Source organism: Salvelinus fontinalis, chromosome 20 (assembly GCF_029448725.1).
Source record: "Salvelinus fontinalis isolate EN_2023a chromosome 20, ASM2944872v1, whole genome shotgun sequence".
Taxonomy (NCBI): Eukaryota; Metazoa; Chordata; class Actinopteri; order Salmoniformes; family Salmonidae; genus Salvelinus; species Salvelinus fontinalis.
This window is the reverse complement of record NC_074684.1, coordinates 32763741-32781481: the sequence shown is the minus strand read 5'-3', so window position 1 is coordinate 32781481 and position 17741 is coordinate 32763741.

Here is a 17741-nt window from a genome sequence, read left to right as displayed (position 1 = left end):
GAGCTCCATATTTCCTTCCAGAAGGACAACCATCTCTGCAGCACTCCATCAATCAGGCCTTTATGGTAGAGGGGCCAGACAGAAGCCCCTCCTCAAAACAACCCCAAGCACACAGCCAAAACAACGCAGGAATGGCTTCGGGACAAGTCTCTGAATGTCCTTGAGTGGCCCAGCCAGAGCCCAGACTTGAACCCAATCGAACATCTCTGGAGAGACCTGAAATTAGCTGTGCAGCGACGCTCCCCATCCATTCAGACAGCTTGAGAGGATCTGCAGAGAAGAATGGGAGAAACTTCCCAAATACAGGTGTGCCAAGCTTGTAGCGTCACACCCAAGAATAGTTGAGGCTGTAATCGCTGCCAAAGGTGCTTTTACAAAGTACTGAGGGTCTGAATCATTATGTAAATGTAATATTTCAACAAAAAAAATTATACATTTGCAAACATTTCTAAAAACATTTGTCATTATGGGGTTTAGTGTGTAGATTGATGAGGGAAAAAAATATTTAATCAGTCTTAGTATAAGGCTGTAGCGTTACAAATTGTGGAAAAAGTGAAGGGGTCTGAATACTTTCAGAATGCACTGTATACTACACTTTTACAAATGTTATGACGTTAGCCTAAGTTGGTTGGGACCATCATGTAGAGCATTATTGCATAGTTTAACTGGCTATACAATTTTGAGCTGAATTGATCGTGGGAAGGTTATTTTTTGTAGTCAACAGTTCTGTTGAGCATGCTTCATATCTCTATGTAGGAGTTTATATTTATTCCCTTTCAACGGTCATTGTGAGTTATCCGTCAAGCGAAGCAAAGCGGCATCATTCGATTGAGTGTCTCTCCGCTTTCCAGCTGTGTTTACTAGGACGCGGTCGGCGAGGGTGCCGAGGACCATAAACACTATTAGTTTCCCCATGTTGCTGATGCACCAGTAAAGCGTGATAATGTGGTAACACGCCTCCACAGATTCATAGCACCTCCGCCTCGGCCTACACTCATTGCCTCGAACTACCCAGAAATCATCTTCCTAGTCACATCTTATTTCCTTTACTGCCCTCTCTTTTGGGCGAGTGGATCACGCTGCCTAGAGGACGGCCATTCGGCTAAACAAATGAGGCCATTTTGCATTATTCATGATGTGGAGCGGTAGAAAACAATCAGAGTGCCTGCTAACGTGAAGAGACCAGCGGAGGCAATAAAAGTGCAGGAGAACGTATCGATGATGTCATATTTTTTTCCCCACTGTGCCGTACAGGGGCCATTGGGCCTATCTAGTGTCCGAGCAAACAACACAAGGGGACTGGGACGATGAAGGCCATAAATCCAAGGTCTCCCTTGTGTGTTTGTGGAGATCTATACATGCATGCGCAAGTTTATACACACGTTTGCATACACATACACAACATATGGAGTGTGCTTGGGGCTAAATGGTAGACATCCATAGCCAGGGTGAGGTAATGTTAATGGTTAATACATTAGACTTCTACTGTAGATGCTTCCGTGAAGCTGCCCTAGCAGATTTACAGTTCCTTCAGAACGTAACCCTTGACTTTTCCACATTTTGTTGTGCTACAGCCTGAATTTAAAATGAATTCATTTAGATGTTTTGTCACTGGCCTACACACAATGCCCCATAATGTAACAAATCTAAAGATGAAATGACTCTTTTGTTATGGCAAGCCTAAATAAGCTCACGATTGAAAATGTGCTTAACAACTCACATAATAATAGTGTTTAACATAATTTTTTTTAATGGCTACCTCATCTCTGTACCCTACAGTGAATTTCAAACACAGGTTCAACCAGGGAGGTCTTTGTGGCTGCCTCGCAAAGAAGGGCACCTGTTGGTAGATACATATTTTTGGAATATTGAATATCTTGGATGGTGTATCAATTCACCCAGGCCTCCTTCCAAACTCAGTTCCCAGAGAGGAAGGAAACCGCTCAGTGACTTTAAAACAGTTACAGAGTTGTATGGCTGTGATAGAAGAAAACGGTGGATGGCTCAACAACATTGTAGTTACTCCACAATACTAACCTAAATGACAGAGTGAAAAGAAGGGCTGTACAGAATAAAAGTATTTCAAAACATGCATCCAGTTTGCAACAAGGACATAAAGTAATACTGCAAAAAATGTGGCAAAGCAATTAACTTTTTTTCCTGAATGCAAAGTGTTATATTTGGGGCAAATCCAATACAACACATTACTGAGTACCACTCCATATTTTTAAGCATAGTGGTGGCTGCATCATGTTATGGGTATGCTTGTAATCAGGACTGCAGAGTTTTTCAGGATCAAAAAGAAACGGAATGGGAAAATCTTAGAGAAAAACCTGGTTCAGTCTGCTTAATTCACCTTTTAGCAGGACAATAATCTAAAACACAAGAACAAATCTACACTGGAGTTGCTTACCAAGAAGACAGTGAATGTTCCTGAGTGGCCCAGTTAGATCTGCTTGAAAATCTATGACAAGACTTGAAAATGGTTGTCTAGCAAGGATCAACAACGAATTTGACAGAGCTTGAAGAATTGTTAAAGACTAATGGGCAAATATTGTACAATCCAGGTGTGCAAAGCTCTTAGAGACTTACCCAGAAAGACTCACAGCTGTAATCGCTGCCAAAAGTTATTCTGACATATATTTCTGTATTTCATTTTCAATAAATGTGCAAACATGTTTTCACTTTGGTGTATAGTGTGTAGATAGGTGAGCATTTCTTTTTAATCCCATTTTTAATTCAGGCTGTAACACAACAAAATGTGGAATAAGACAAGTGTATGAGTACTTTCTAAAGGCACTGTAAGTTAAACCAATGGATGGTAGCCAACAGATTTTACATTTGACCACAGGAACCACAAGATTGGGGGACACATCGTGTATTTGGGGTATGTGAGCAAGAAACTAACTAGCAAAGAAGCAAGTGTGAAAAATATTTTAAGTAAACATTTTAACACCCCTAAAGGCTGTAACTATAAAAAGAGTAGGCAACTAACCTGTTCCTTGCATTCCGCTGTTTCTACTGTTGCTACTATAGGAGATTCCACTGGTTGGCAATTTTAGACATATTTTCTGTTACCACTTGGGTAATTTGATTTTGGGAATACCCATGAGTGTCAATGACCCTAGTCCATAATATGATTATGACCCCTGGCAAATCATTCTGTTGGCGGTAATTTAGGGACCGTAGCCAAGTTATGGGTAATAATGACACTCTAATAAAACCTGAATTAATACCACATGGGGCCACAAGTGACGTAGGATGATAAATTGAGTTTAAGAGAAAAGTGAGTATTTATCGGTTGGAACATCTTCCACTAAATCTAATAGTTGAGGCACAAACCATTTGTTGACTTGGGGCAATTCATATTAAATGGTGTTTGCGAGGTACATTGTTTTGTTATGACCTACAGTGATTATGTACTAAAAAGCTAATTGTGTTCACTTTTATGAGCGTTCACAAAGCTGTAGTGCTCACTGAAATTAAAGCTGCAATATGTCACTTTTCGGCAACCCAACCAAATTCACATAGAAATGTGAGTTACAGATCTGTCATTCTCATTAAAAGCAGGTCTAAGAAGTGGTAGTTCTATTCTAGGTGGCTATTTCTATGCTTCCCGTTCTTATGTTTAGATTTTGCGTCTTTTACTTCCGGTTTTGTACACCAGCATCAAACAGCTGAAAATACCATATTTGTTTTTATTGAAAATATATTTCACAATGATTGGTACAATGATTCTCTACACTACAAATTGCTTGTTTTGCCACATAAACTGAAATTAGGCGAACTATTAGAATTTTTGCAACCATGACATGGCGGAGTGATTTCTGCATATTGAACCTTTAAATAAAATACATTGTAGAATAATAGTGACGACATCAAAACTATGAAATAACATATATGGAATCATGTATTAACCATTAAAGTGTTAAACATATATTAAATTATTTTTAAGCTTCATGAGGAATGCTTTTCCGACAGTCTTGAAGGAGATCCCACATATGCTGAGCACTTATTGGCTGCTTTTCCTTCACTCTGAGTTCCAACTCATCCCAAACCATCTCAATTGGGTTGAGGTCGGGTGATTGTGGAGCCTAGGTCATCTGATGCAGCACTCCATCACTCTACTTGGTCAAATAGCCCTTACACAGCCTGGAGGTGTGTTTGGGTCATTGTCCTGTTGAAGAATAAATGAGATTCCTACTAAGCGCAAACCAGATGGGATGGCGTATAGCTGCATAATGCTGTGGTAGCCATGCTGGTTAAGTATGCCTTGATTTCTAAAGAAATCACCCAGTTGGAACCACAAATTTGAAATTTGGACTCATCAGACCAAAGTACAGATTTCCACTGGTCTAATGTCCATTGCTCATGTTTCTTGGCCCAAGCAAGTCTCTTCTTCTTATTTGTGTCCTTTAGTAGTGGCTTCTTTGCAGCAAATCGACCATGAAGGCCTGATTCACGCAGTCTCCTCTGAAGAGTTGATGTTGAGATGTGTCTGTTACTTTATTTGGGCTGCAATCTAAGGTGCAGTTAATTTTGATGAATTTATCCTCTGCAGCAGAGGTAACTCTGGGTCTTCCTTAGCTGTGGCGGCCAGTTTCATCATAGCGCTTGATGGTTTTTGCGACTGCACTTTCAAGTTCTTGAAATTTTCTGCATTGACTGACCTTTTTGTCATGTTGGACTGTTCTTTCTCTTTGCTTATTTGAGCTGTTCTTGCCATAATATGGACTTGGTCTTTTACAAAATAGGGCTATCTTCTGTATACAACCCATAACTTGTCACAACACAACTGATTGGCTCAAAAGCATTAAGGAAAGAAATTCCACAAATTAACAAGGCACACCTGTTAATTGAAAGGCATTCCAGGTGACTACCTCATGATGATGATGGTTGAGAGAATGCCAAGAGTGTGCAAAGCTGTCATCAAGGCAAAGGGTGGCTACTTTGAATAATCTCAAATATTAAATATATTTTGATTTGTTTAACACTTTTTTGGTTACTACATGATTCCATATTTGTTATTTCATAGTTTTGATGTCTTCACTATTATTCTAAAATAAAGAAAAACCCTGCAATGAGTAGGTGTGTCCAAACTTTTGACAGGTACTGTATATACAGTGGGGAGAACTGTATATACAGTTTGGAGGAAGAAGAAGGATGAATACAACCCCAAGAACACCATCCCAACCGTGAAGCATGGAGGTGGAAACATCATTCTTTGGGGATGCTTTTCTGCAAAGGGGACAGGACGACTGCACCGTATTGAGGGGAGGATGGATGGGGCCATGTATTGCGAGATCTTGGCCAACAACCTCCTTCCCTCAGTAAGAGCATTGAAGATGGGTCGTGGCTGGGTCTTCCAGCATGACAACGACCCGAAACACACAGCCAGGGCAAATAAGGAGTGGCTCCGTAAGAAGCATCTCAAGGTCCTGGAGTGGCCTAGCCAGTCTCCAGACCGGAACCCAATAGAAAATCTTTGGAGGGAGCTGAACGTCCGTATTGCCCAGCGACAGCCCCGAAATCTGAAGGATCTGGAAAAGGTCTGTATGGAGGAGTGAGCCAAAATCCCTGGTGCAGTGTGTGAAAACCTGGTCAAGAACTACAGGAAACGTATGATCTCTGTAATTGCAAACAAAGGTTTCTGTACCAAATATTAAGTTCTGCTTTTCTGATGTATCAAATACTTATGTCATGCAATAAAATGCAAATTAATTACTTAAAAATCATACAATGTGATATTCAGAATTTTTGTTTTAGATTCCATCTCTCACAGTTGAAGTGTACCTATGATAAAAATTACAGACCTCTACATGCTTTGTAAGTAGGAAAACCTGCAAAATCGGCAGTGTATCAAATACTTCTTCTCCCCACTGTATATACAGACTCAGAACTTCAAAAGGGTATATCATCAAACTTCGGAGAAAAGTAGAATAAATGCTCCTTGAATTATTATCACTTTCTAGAGAGCTCTTCTTTGTTTACACCCATTCATTATCGTTACACACTCTTAAGCCTTAGCCCCACCAGTCTCTTTAAGAATTCACATGTAAACGAATGAGTCAGCACGGCATTGTCCTCCAGAAAGTAGTACTTCTATTATCATGGGTGCTGCCTTTCTCTCTATATACTGTTGAAGTCGGAAGTTTACATACACTTAGGTTGGAGTCATTAAAACTCGTTTTTCCACCACTCCACAAATTACTTGTTAACAAACTATAGTTTTGGCAAGTCGGTTAGGCCATCTACTTTGTGCATGACACAAGTAATTTTTCCAACAATTGTTTACAGACAGATGATTTCACTTATAATTCACTGTATCAATTCCAGTGGGTCAGAAGTTTACATACACTAAGTTGACTGTGCCTTTAAACATCATGGAAAATTATGTCATGGCTTTTGAAGCTTCTGATAGGCTAATTGACATCATTTGAATCAATTGGAGGTGTACCTGTGGATGTATTTCAAGGCCTACCTTCAAACTCATTGCCTCTTTGCTTGACATCATGGGAAAATCAAAAAAAATTAGCAAAGACCTCAGAAAGAAATATTGGAGACCTCTACAAGTCTGGTTCATCCTTGGGAGCAATTTCCAAACACCTGAAGGTACCACGCTCATCTGTACAAACAATAGTACGCAAATATGAACACCATGGGACTACGCAGCCGTCATACCGCTCAGGAAGGAGACGCATTCTGTCTCCTAGAGATCAACGTACTTTGGTGCGAAAAGTGCAAATCAATAACAGAACAACAGCAAAGGACCGTGTGAAGATGCTGGAGGAAACAGGTACAAAAGTATCTATATCCACAGTAAAACGAGTCCTATATTGACATAACCTGAAATTCCGTTCAGCAAGGAAGAAGCCACTGCTCCAAAACCGCCATAAAAAAGCCAGACTACGGTTTGCAACTGCACATGGGGACAAAGATCATTCTTATTGGAGAAATATCCTCTGGTCTGAAGAAACAAAAAATATATAACTGTTTGGCCATAATGACCATCCTTATGTTTGGAGGAAAAAGGGGATGCTTGCAAACCGAAGAACACCATCCCAACCGTAAAGCACAGGGGTGGCAGCATCTTGCTGTGGGGGTGCTTTGCAGCAGGAGGGACTGGTGCACTTCACAAAATAGATGGCATCATGAGGTAGGAAAATGATGTGGATATATAGAGCAACATCTCAAGACATCAGTCAGGAAGTTAAAGCTTGGTTGCAAATGGGTCTTCCAAATGGACAGTGACCCCAAGCATACTTCTAAAGTTGTGGCAAAATGGCTTAAGGACAACAAAGTCAAGGTATTGGAGTGGCCATCACAAAGCCCTGACCTCAATCCTATAGAAAATTTGTGGGCAGAACTGAAAAAGCGTGTGCGAGCAAGGAGGCCTACAAACCTGACTCAGTTGCACCAGCTCTGTCAGGATGAATGGGCCAAAATTCACCCAACTTATTGTGGGAAGCTTGTGGAAGGCTACCCAAAATGTTTGACCCAAGTTAAACAATTTAAAGGCAATGCTACCAAATACTAATTGAGTGTATGTAAACTTCTGACCCACTGGGAATGTTTTGAAAGAAATAAAAGCTGAAATAAATAATTCTCTCTACTATTATTCTGACATTTCAAATTCTTAAAATAAAGTGGTGATCCTAACTGACCTAAGAAAGGGAATTTTTACTAGGATTAAATGTCAGGAATTGTGAAAAACTGAGTTTAAATGTATTTGGCTAAGGTGTGTGTAAACTTCCGACTTCAACTGTAGCTCAGTGCTTTCTCTTTGGCTAATCTAGGCTCATAATTTAAGATTTGTATTCATATTCACGAAGCCCATACAAGTTTGTAGTTAAGAAAGTCTACGTGTTCAAAAATGCATGTCTTAAAAAAATATTTGACAAAAATATTTTTAAATGGTTATACTGTGAAGTAGGAAATAGGGTCAAACGCCCACAATCCTGAATCCGGTCACACTTGTCTGAGTGTGTGTGTATCCAATCTCAAGTGTGTCCAATTTTCTAGTCTATTTTGTCAATCTCTCTCCAACATTTAGTCTTTTGTTGGATCAGAACCAATCTCCATTTATATGGAACCCTTTCACACCTGCTGTCCATTTAATTTCCTCACTCCCCAATAAGTACATCTGTAGACATCTCATCTTATTCCAGCCAATGTCCGTCTTGGAAAAACTCCTGTGCGAGTGCCCAGATGGCTGAGATAACCGTAGAGGGTTAAAAGGTAATTCAGAAGACTTGCCATAGTCACCCATGCCACGAATCACCCATGACAGTAGGTTTATTACCTCGTCTTTTCCACGCCTTCAGCACAGCGGGCAACAAATCATTAGCAGTTATAGCAGTAGAACTTCTACAGTACGTTTAGTAGCTACGGGTTTCTATGTGCTCGCAGTCAATCTGTTGGATTAGTGTGCTCACAAACTGTGAAAAAGTGATTAATCGATCTATGAACGACGAGAGTAAAATCCTGAAATATATATACCATACAATATAATGATATACATACATGTATACTGGTAGGTAATTACATATGCAGAAGAAGAAAAAAAAAACAACATACAAAACACACAATTGGAGTAGGAATGGGAATGCCTTTCTTTATTCATGCCCATACAGTCGATTCAGTTGCTGGAGCGCTTACATCCACAGTTGCAACAATGTGTCCATGTGGCGAAGTCACTAGGACAGGAGACACAGCACACCACTGAAACCTTCATTAACCTGTTTTCAATTAAAAAAAGAAAATGGCAAATATTATGAGGATGGGGAAACTCAATTACCTCTCCTGCCGATGCGAAATTGAATTAAGCAATGGAAAGAAATCTAATGTAATTTTGACGAGAAAAAGGCCTTCATTACCTAATGACCTGCCATTGATGCACACTCTCTCTCTATTAGAGCCTATTATTATGATGACAGACCAGGGAGTTGAAACTGTAGGGGTCATAGCATACATGACTTCTGGATCACCATCCCAAGGCCAATGGACTGTGAACATGTAAAAGGACTAAGGTGTCTTCAGAAGTCAATGAAAATATGACTTAAGTGTGTAAATTAACCTCCTTTGAAATACTAACCTACTAAAGAAAAAGGACATGTGAATGGGCCTATGCACCTGACCATTTACACACATATATAATGTATATACACTACCGTTCAAAAGTTTGGGGTCACTTAGAAACGTCCTTGTTTTTGAAAGAAAAGCCAATTTTTTGTCCATTAAAATAACATAAAATTGATCAGAAATGCAGTCTAGACATTGTTAATGTTGTAAATTACTATTGTAGGTGGAAACTGATGATTTTTTAATGAAATATCTACATAGGCGTACAGAGGCCCATTATCAGCAACCATCACTCCTGTGTTGCAATGGCATATTGTGTTAGCTAATCCAAGTTTATCATTTTAAAAGGATAATTGATCATTAGAAAACCCTTTTGCAATTATGTTAGCACAGCTGACAATTGTTGTCCTTATTAAAGAAACAATACAACTGGCCTTCTTTAGACTAGTTGAGTATCTGGAGCATCAGCATTTCTTGGTTTGATTACAGGCTCAAAATGGCCAGAAACAAAGAACTTTCTTCTGAAACTCGTCAATCTATTCTTGTTCTGAGAAATTAATGCTATTCCATGCAAGAAATTGCCAAAGAAACTGAAGATCTAGTACAATACTGTGTACTACTCCCTTCACAGAACAGCGCAAACTGGCTCTAACCAGAATAGAAAGAGGAGTGGGAGGCCCCGGTGCACAACTGAGCAAGAGGACAAGTACATTAGAGTGTCTAGTTTGAGGACCAGACGCCTCACAAGTCCTCAACTGGCAGCTTCATTAAATAGTACCCGCAAAACACCAGTCTCAACGTCAACATTGAAGAGGCGACTGCGGGATGCTGGCCTTCTAGGCAGTGTTCCTCTGTCCAGTGTCTGTGTAATTTTGCCCATCTTAATCTTTTATTTTGATTAGCCAGTCTGAGATATGTCTTTTTCTTTGCAACTCTGCCACAACTGTATGCCAGAAGCCTGTTTTTTTTCAGTAAGTAGCTTGGTGTCTATATCATAGCCTGTATTTCTCGGCTACAGTGTTCTTTGTGTGTCAGAGCTGCTAGGAGTACTGGGTAGAGGAGTCAAGCGCAGAGAGCAGGGTTTTAAGAAAGTGGATTTATTTTCCAATTGACAGGGAAAACGATCATGCCCTAAACACACGGGCGCATGAAAAGACGAGTCCAAAAAAAACGGACTAAACTGTCCCGAGAAAATAATAAAATCCACATCACAATCCAACACCAAATAACAGAATACAAGCCCGCACAAAAGCCAGCGGGCTACCTGCCCTTAAAAAGCCTACCCACAAAACTAAACTCAAAACAGGTGCACCCAATCAGCCCAAACTAACAGAAACAAAAAGAATAGAATCAATGGCAGCTAGTAGGCCGGTGACGACGACCGCCGAGCGCCGCCCGAATAGGAAGAGGCACCATCCTCGGCGGGATTCGTGACATAGTGTATCTACCGTTTGTGGATTTATGTTAATTCTGCGTCTATTATGTTGTCCGTAAATTCTGTTTATCATATCTGTATTTTCTGTTAATCATCTCTGTATATTCTGTTTAAGATCTCTTATCCTGTTGATCATCTCTGTATATGTCACGCCCTGATCTGTTTCACCTGTCCTTGTGCTTGTCTCCACCCCCCTCCAGGTGTCGCACATCTTCCCAATTATCCCCTGTGTATTATACCTGTGTTTTCTATCTGTCTCGTGCCAGTTCATCTTGTTTGTTCAAGCCTACCTGCGGTTTGTCTCAGCTACTGTTTTTCCCTAGTCTGCCTAGTTCCTAGTTTGCCTGCCCCTGTGGTTACAATAAACATTGTTACTTCACACAGTCTGCACTTGAGTCTTACCTTGATTCCTGATAGTATACTTGGTTTATAATCTCTGTATATTCTGTTTATCATCTCTGTATATTTTGTTCATCATCTCTGTATATTTTGTTTATCATCTCTGTATATTTGGTTTATAATCTCTGTATATTCTGTTTATCATCTCTGTATATTTTGTTCATCATCTCTGTATATTTTGTTTATCATCTCTGTATATTTTGTTTATCATCGCTGTATATTTTGTTCATCATCTCTGTATATTTTGTTTATCATCTCTGTATATTTTGTTTATCATCTCTGAATATTTTGTTTATCATCTCTGTATATTTTGTTTATCATCTCTGTATATTCTGTTTATCTTCTCTGTAAATTGTGTTAATAGTTGCGGCCCCAATTCACTGAGTCAAATTACTGGACATGCACATGTATTTGGCGAATAAAGGTCATTCTGAGTGAACAGCCTTTGCTATTTAATCGCAAAAAGATGGGATTGCATGCTTATGACCAATAATTCATGTGACCAAATATCCTGCTAGACACACACACACACACACAGTGAGTGTGTGTGTAGGCTACCGACCCTTGTGTCGTAAACGGCAGCTTCCTGTTCGTCAGGATGAAAAGGCTGTTAGCCAGTTATCAGTGCTCAGTGTGTGGCAGCTGACAGGAAGATAAATATGAGGCTGACGGTCCTGGATCACTCAACACACTCAGCGTGTTAATGAAATTCATGCTTCAGATCATCCAGAGCTGGTTTGAGCATTATTGATTGGCAACCCACTGTACTAAGGATATTATAATTGTGAAATGAATCAGTTACACTTTATTTTACTGTCTGTTAGTTATGTTTTTTTACTTACACATACAGTGGTAATTATTAGAACTATCAATAGCATTTATACAATACGTGTTCTTTGTTTATGAGAATCAATATAATTTTTGTGACATATTGCAGTATGCTTTATTTGTGGAATGGATTTTAATGTGGGGCTCCGGTAGGACATCGCAGGACTAGGGATTCTTGATGTCAAGATTCTTGATGTCCCCCTTTTGCCCTCAGAACAGCCTCGATTATTTGGGGCTGGACTGTACAAGGTGTTGAAGGTGTTCCACAGGGATGCTGGCCCATGTTGACTCCAATGCTTCCCATAGCTGTGTCAAGTTGGCTCGATTTCCTTTGGGTGGTGTGGACCATTCTTGATACATACGGGAAACTGTTGAGCGTGAAAAACCCAGCTGCGTTGCCGTTCTTGATACAAACCTACAAACCGTTGCGTCCGGCACCTACTACCATTCCCCGTTCAAAGGCACAGAAATGTTTTGCCTCACCCATTCACCCTATGAATGGCTCACGTACACAATCCATGTCTCAAGGCATAAAAATAATACACTGATGCACATATACACTGATTGAAGTGGATTTAACAATTGACATCAATAAGGGCTCATAGCTTTCACCTGGATTCACCTGGTCAGTCTATGTCATGGAAAGAGCATGTGTCCTTTTTGTACACTATGTATCTCTCTAGTCTCTAGCAAGCATGGGAATACTTTGTAACAGATTTCCAAAATGAAAATCACTTGGAGATGATTTGCTGGTGTTTTTACAGTCTTTTACATTCAACAATGTATTCAATTTTTTGGGGGGGGGGGGAACGTTTGGGGCCAAATAGGCCCTCAGACCACCAGTTTGGGCGCCCTGTCATAAAGCAAGCTGTCATAAATGATTCTGCCCAGTGTGTGGCCCATCCTCCTCACTACGATGCCCCGAAGCAAGAAAAACAAACAGTCAAAGAAAACCCTCTCTTTTCTATATCAACCAAAATAATGACTTGGCGAAAGCGCTTCTTAACATTGTAACCCAATGACAAGTGTTTTGTAATGAACACTAGCGTGATTTTAATATGAAATGGGATTTCTCCGTAGTGGCTCGACAGATATGATTGGAAGAGAGAACCTTCGCTAATGTAGCCTCGAGGGATTTGATATTAAAAGCAATGAGGCGCAGCTGTCAATACGGCCCGAGCAAAATCCTCGCTGTCATAGGATACTGTACGTCTCATTTGTTATCAAGTCGGCGTGAATTCAATATTTACAGGATTAATATGGGATTAATTGAAGCATCGGCTTTGTCATAACAGAACATTGTGTACGAGAAACACAAACATTAATTGCTAGACCAGCTGCACTGAGGAGAAAACGTTGTGCTTAGAGCGGATGAGTACATGTGGTAGGCCACAAGGTTAGGCCACAAGGTTAGGCCACAAGGTTAGGCCACAAGGTTAGGCCACAAGGTTAGGCCACAAGGTTAGGCCACAAGGTTAGGCCACAAGGTTAGGCCACAAGGTTAGGCCACAAGGTTTGGACACGTGACTTGGGGTGTCAGCTAGTTCAGTTGGCACAAATAAACCTGTGAAGTTTCCATTGAGGATTTGTCATAAAACCCAACCCTATGTGTGACACCATACCCACTGGGAAAAGACGTCAGTTCCACGTCTAACGTCTGAATTCAATGTGAAATTATCACGTTCTGACCTTAGTTTCTCTTTTATGTCTCTATTTTGGTTTGGTCAGGGCGTGAGTTGGGGTGGGTAGTTGTTTTCTGTCTCTGTACCAGCCAGAACTGTTTCGTGTTGGTGATTTTTTGGTTATTTTGTTTTAGTGTTCTGAGTTAAAATAAATATTAACATGGACACTTACCACCCTGCGTTTTGGTCCACACCTTCTTCCACCAACAGCCGTTACAGAAATCAACAAAAAATGTGTCACGATCGTTATAAGGAGTGGACCAAGATGCAGCGTGGTATGTTTCCATCCTTTTATTTGGAAGAGAAACTTAAAGAACAAAAAACAATAACGCGAACAAACGAAACGTGAAGCTCAGAGTAGTGCTCTCAGGCAACTATACCTAGACAAGTTCCCACAAAGCACAATGGGGAAATGGCTACCTAAATATGATCCACAATCAGAGATAACGATAAACAGCTGCCTCTAATTGGGAACCATACCAGGCCAACATAGACATATAATTCCCCTAGATAACCCACCCTTAATCACACCCCGACCTAACCAACATAGAGAATAAACAGCTCTCAATGGTCAGGGCGTGACAAAATGTCACCATGACATTGGATTTAGTTTAAAAGTTGGTTTAAAAAAAATACTAAATTCCCTTGACGTAAACTTTTTCCAAATCCAATCAGTTTTCCACGTTGATTCAACGTCGTCACATTGCATTTTTGTGTTGAAAGGATGTGGAAACAACATTTATTCAACCAGTTTTTGCCCAGTGGGTAGTGCCTTGTGAACTGCTATCGGAATTGTGCGTAAAACAAAGCAGTAAGTAAGAAGCCCCGTTGAACTGACTGAGGTGGGGAACTGTTTAGATGCCAGGTGCTTGTCTGTTCATTCACCATTCTGTTTCTCTTGGTCTTGACACATTTGGACCGTATCCAAAATACTAACAGACCTACAGTACTCAACCCAGTATCGATTCAACATTGATACCAGCTTGACGAGGTAGTGAAAGATTACCACTAAGTAGAAAGCTGTTTAAGATAAAAAGATGAACAGTCTAAGGAGGACTTCAATTATAATGGTGAAATGTATTTTACCTTGTGGTCCCTAATGAAGAGAACATTAATTAACCAATACATTTTCTTACACTTGAGGAGATCTATCCAATCCAGACAAACTCATTACAAAATTTATACTTATTGATCAGTTCTATTGATACCTAATCGTCGTCTTTTTTTTTATTTTTGGGGAAATTAGTTTTCATGCAAAGGGCAGCAAACTGGCTGTGTTTCTATTAGAAAAGCAAGTCTAGACTTCTGATCCAAAGCTTGCCAACCCTTATTTCCACATGAGCCCCAGATTTTTACAGGGTGTCACTGGTCATGCAAACTCGAATTCATACTTTTGAATGTAAAGCGCATCACTCTCTAGAAAGGGGAACGGTCTAAGGATAACTAGCTGTGGGAAATCACTAAAGGAGCAAGAATCACTGTGTAGGCTGTGTCAAGGTTGTAAATTAGGGCGAATTCAATTCCAAATGTCCTTTCACTACCCAGAGTTATTTGTGTGATACACACTCTGTGACATCACTCTCTGTGTCTAATGGGCTGCTTGACTTTCAATACAAACAACCCAACCAGCCTCCCCGAAGGCTTTTAGAGCAGAGAGAATGGCTGACATGGCTAGAGTGGGTTAACCAATTTGATCTCAGTGGGAGTGTGTGTAAGTCCCGGTGAGGAATCCTGACATTCCACTATGATCTATTCCTTTCACTACAACCTCCATGTGCATAATCAACCTGGTCTCAGCGATGAAAAAAATATATGGATTTTACTAAAATCCTTGCCACTCCATTTCGTATGTTAGGTTACTTTTCATTGCCCTACCAATGTCCTACCAAATTACAATAGAATTGCCCTACCAAACTACAATAGAATACGAATAGTAGGATGTTTAGTATTCTACGTCTTGATCGCACCAGTTTGCTTTGACCCGTTTAGTGTGAAATATTACATTTGACTGCTTTGGTATGCTGTGTTTAGTATGACATAAAATTCTTGTCACATGCTTCGTAAACAACAGGTGTAGACAGTGAAATGCTTACGGGCCCTTCCAAACAATGCAGAGAGAAAAATAGAGAAAAATAAAATAAAAAGAATAACACAAGGAATAAATACACAAGAGTAACGATAACTTGTCTATATACACAGGGTACCAGTAGCGAGTCGCTGTGCAGGGTACGAGGTGATTGAGGTAGACATGTACATAGAGGTAGGGATAAAGTTACTAGGCAACAGGATAGCTAAAACAGTAGTAGCTGTTAGTTTAGTTTTTTATTTAACTAGGCAAGTCAGTTAAGAACACATTCTTATTTACAGTGACGATAGCCCTATTTGGTGTGAGTTTTTTGGTTCCAAGCGCCGTGTCTTTGTGAGATGCAGAGTAGGTGAACAGATGATCTCCACATGTGTGGTTCCCACCATGAAGCATAGAGGAGGAGGTGTGATGGTGTGGGAGTGCTCTGCTGGTGACACTATCAATGATTTATTTAGAATTCAAGGCACACTTAACCAGCATGGCTACCACAGCATTCTGCAGCGATACGCCATCCCATCTGGTTTATTCTTAGTGGGACTATCATTTGTTTTTCAACAAGACAATGACCCAAAACACACCTCCAGGCTGGGTAAGGGCTATTTGACCAAGGAGAGTGATGGAATGCTGCATCAGATGACCTGGCCTCCACAATCACCCGACCTCAATCCAATTGAGATGGCTTGGGATGAGATGGACCACATAGTGAAGGAAAAGCAGCCAACAAGTGCGCAGCATATGTGGGAACTCCTTCAAGACTGTTGGAAAAGCATTCCAGGTGAAGCTGGTTGAGAGAATGCCAAGAGTGTGCAAAGCTGTCATCAAGGCAAAGGGTGGCTACTTTGAAGAATCTCAAATATAAGATATATTTTGAATTGTTAAAAAAAAAAATGTTTACTACATGATTGCATATGTGTTATTTAATAGGTTTGATGTCTTCACTATTATTCTTCAATGTAGAAAATAGTAAAAAATAAAGAAAAACCCTTGAATGAGTAGGTGTGTCCAAACGTTTGACTGGTACTCTAGGCTCAATTGTATTCTTCATACTATAAAATGATCTTGTCCGCTAAAGGAAGTTGTGTAGGTGGCCTAACATAAGGACAACTCACAGTATGCTATTCTGTTCTCCTGAAATAGACTACATTTTCTTTAGACCTGTCTAAAATAAACAATGCATTTATTGTGATAGTGTAGGCTATATTACATGGATTTATTAGACTTTTTAAAATGTAGATGTTCCAAAGGTCTGCATCAGTGGCTTGTAGGAAGCCAGGATATGCTAAATGTGTTTACGATAATTGACGTTAATTACCGGCAGTTATTTGCTTGACAATCACCGGCTGACAAAATGTAATGTCCGCCACAGCCCTACACACAGATTATCTTCTAGCCAATGAGGTAACATGACTGAACAAAGTATAAACAAATGTTTTTATTTTTCCTGGTTTCGTATTTAATCACTCAATACACTATACTGTACCTTCAAGCTTTTGTATACAACAGTTATTCAGAATGTACTGCCGTGTAGTGGCTTATATGTGGTGGCCACACATCCACATACTGGTGTTTGATTCAAACGTTCCATCCGTATATAATTGAAAATGACATATTACCCAGTCAAAAGAGAAATATGTTTTATTTTGTACTAATAACATCTTCATGTGTTTGTTTGGTATGTATAGGTATGGCTCCAGAGACTGTGGATTCTTTATAGAAGCAGAAGAGCTTAAGACTTTTGAAGCATCTGCAGAAACACTTGTGCTACCATATGTGAGGATGTCACAATGTGGCAAAGGACAACCTTTTGCCCCCCCCCCCCCCCCCCCCCCACCTTTACCTCAGGGTCAAAGATATTACTCAACTCGGAATTTTAAGTGAAGTGCCCTTGCTATTTGCTTTAAAACTCTGAATAACTGAATATATACTTTGCATTCCTCATATAGGCACGTAAGGTAAAATATAAATGTAAATAGATTTTAAAATGTAAGTAATATATTCTGTGCAACACAGATGAATTGTTGATAATAGTCTGGTGCCTTGTCTACTGCCAGGATATTTTAATGTATTGTGTTAATTAAGGACACTTGATTGTCTCCCCATCGTATAGTTGTTCAGGTTGTTTTTGTTGTTGAGTGTTGTTGCTCCAAAATGTAGTTGTTTTAAGCCTTTCTCAGTGTTTTCCATGGCAAATTACCTGCTAAGCGCAGTTGCCCATTGTTGATCCTATCTG